Source organism: Pinus tabuliformis, chromosome X (genome assembly GCF_031772625.1).
Source record: "Pinus tabuliformis cultivar Carrire ecotype Pingquan chromosome X, CPIR1, whole genome shotgun sequence".
In the NCBI taxonomy this organism is placed as follows: domain Eukaryota; kingdom Viridiplantae; phylum Streptophyta; class Pinopsida; order Pinales; family Pinaceae; genus Pinus; species Pinus tabuliformis.
In genome coordinates, this window is record NC_142308.1 from 547603914 (window position 1) to 547606585 (window position 2672).

Consider the following 2672-nt stretch of genomic DNA (forward strand, 5'->3'; position numbering starts at 1 on the left):
ATTTTTCAAACAAAAGTTATGCAAATTTAAAAAATACACACCTTTTTTCTTTCTTTTTGGAGCTTAATCTTGAAATTGTTGTATCTCTGTAATTTCGGCCTCCCAAGGTTTGAAATTTCGTCATGTTATAGCCCTATGTGTCCTCTTTCCAACACCACTAGTTAGACTGAGATTGGATTCTTCAAGATAAAGTTAGGCCAAATCTCCCAAGATGACCTGCTTATGGACAGGTTTAGTAGAGCACACCAATAACAATATGGGGGCTACACTCGTATTATGGGGACCTAACACAGGGTTTCCCAAGTAGTGCCCTTCCTAAATCCATGGGCCATTAGGGTAGGTCCTATTGGACTAGGATTGAATATTAACCCCCCCTTTAAGGTGAGAGAACAAAACTATGGTCAAAACCCTTCCTTCTTCCATGTCACCTAATAATTGATGCTAAATGCCCAAAAGAGAAACAAGCATAAGAACCTATTTGCACAATGAATAACATACCTTATGGATCTGGTTTCCCACCTTCTAACATGTACTCTTGACAGATGGGAAAGGAAACAGATGGTTGATGTAGGTGGAAAAGATGAAATGACACATCACATCAGTTACAAGGTGGATGTCAAGGGTTGTTGGTTGTCGGTTGGAAGAAGATGATCAGGAGAAAAAATCTCCTAGGGGTACCCACTTTTGGTGGATAACAAGCCTTATCTGGAACATCTCTATACCTTATTTAAAATTTTTACTTTCCTACAACTATTGGCAGTCTGATTGCTTCTCCTCTAACAACTCCCAAATTTGCTTCTCCTCACATTTTTGTTGTTGCTCTTGTAACAATGTTGGTTTTGTTTCTCCTCTACCAAAGAGCGTTCCTTTGACAATATCCGGTGCTATAGATAGTATGATTAACCCAGTTTTGAGTCCCTTAACTTTGATTAATGTAGTAGAGGATTGGTTGGCATTGGTATAATTATATCGTGCTCACATGGTATCTACTAGCCAAGTTGCATGGACATTAAACTAGCCAAGTCATTTTTATTACTTATTAGTGTGCAACTTTGTTTTTATCAAGGAAATTCATTGCCCATCATACTATCACTATTACACCAAAGTGGTGTTTAAGACATTTATATAAGATGAAATTACCATATCGTATTAAAATTGTCATTTTCTCTCTGCTATTTACTTTTTGATGATTTTAAATTGAAAATTGGCTCTCTTGCCCTTCTCAAAGTCGCTTGACTAATTAGAATTCTATATCATTTCTCCTTTGTGTTTGTTTGAGATATGTGAGAATGTTTGTAGCATGAGATTCAACATAAGTCAAATGATTGAAAAGATTCATTATTCACATGAGGGTTATCAGGGCATGGACTGGTATGAGGAGAAGAACAACGCCACCCATGGCTAGGGTCATCTCATGGTTCCAAAAGAAGAAACTTGTTGCACCCCCATTGAGATCCTAAGGATGGTTCGAGGTTCATCTCTTATATGTTTGGGTGAGTTTGTGCCCTCTAGAAGGAGCCCCATAGTCGTTTACCTTGTTACACCACCACATGATCGTGGATGTCGCAATTGATATTAATGGAACTGATATCCCACTAGCAGAATCAATGTCCTTGACCCTACACAGGGATAGGGTTGAAAAGGAATCGACCAAGGCCACTTATGTGAGCACGGATAGTGTTCGAACCACCGAGACTTTGGGTTTCGAGGTCTTTTTCTGATGAAGAAACCCTACTACTTTGGAGAGTCTAGAGTCTAGATAAACCCTACTACATGATTTCTTATTGGTACGTCCTTCTCTAGGTGTTTATGTGGCAGGATGCTATAATGGCTCACTACTTATTTTGACAAAGACTGTTTAGATTGTCTCATGGCAGAAACAACATAGGCGAGGGAATTTGGATGTTATTCCCGAGGATGAAGATGAGACAAAGAAAGCAAAGATTAAGACCATTGTTCTGAGTGGACACAATTCACATTCACATCAGGTATGTTTTTGTGTTGGGTTTTTTTCACACTACATAATATGAACTTCCTTATGCTTAGATCACAGGTTCAATGGGAAATTGTAATTGTGAACACTTGTTCCTACTCCTAGCCTCATCACCGGTTAATTACTGTTGAACCATATCCTATCTGTTTGGAATTTTTCGGCATTTTCTTTCTCCAGACATGTTTTTTATTTTTCGCTCATAATTGCACTTTTGTGTTTTATTTCTTTATTTCTTTATTTTTTAAGCTACTTTAAGGAACATGCCTCGAGATTGGTTGGTGACCACATGAACTCAATTTTCTTTGCCTTATGTTGGATTAGATGTTAGTTCTGAGGGGGATCGAGTTTTCCAAATTTTCCAGTGGCCCCCAACCTCATTCCATGTTGTTTGGGTGGGGTAGACCAAAGTGGTAATGGAACCTTGGTGAATGGCCTAATACTCTACCAACTCAACTGCATAAAAAATGTTTATTTTTGTTATGATTCTGCCAAATATGTGCAACTTCATGACATGTCATTTGAGTGAGGTAGATCACAACGACAATGGAACACTTGTGAATAACCTAATACTCTACCAACCTTAATAGTGAATGAAGTCCCTATTGGCAATGAGTCAACTTTTCATTTCTAGAGATATCAATATTTTATTTTATTTATTAGCTTTTGGTACAAAGACCAT

At 37.9% G+C, this 2672-nt stretch overlaps 1 pseudogene; it reads left to right on the plus strand.

Moving 5' to 3' along the window:
- Positions 1-1333: 1333 nt before the first annotated feature.
- On the plus strand, positions 1334-2248 carry LOC149141171 (uncharacterized protein At1g01500-like; annotated as a pseudogene).
- Positions 2249-2672: the final 424 nt, after the last annotated feature.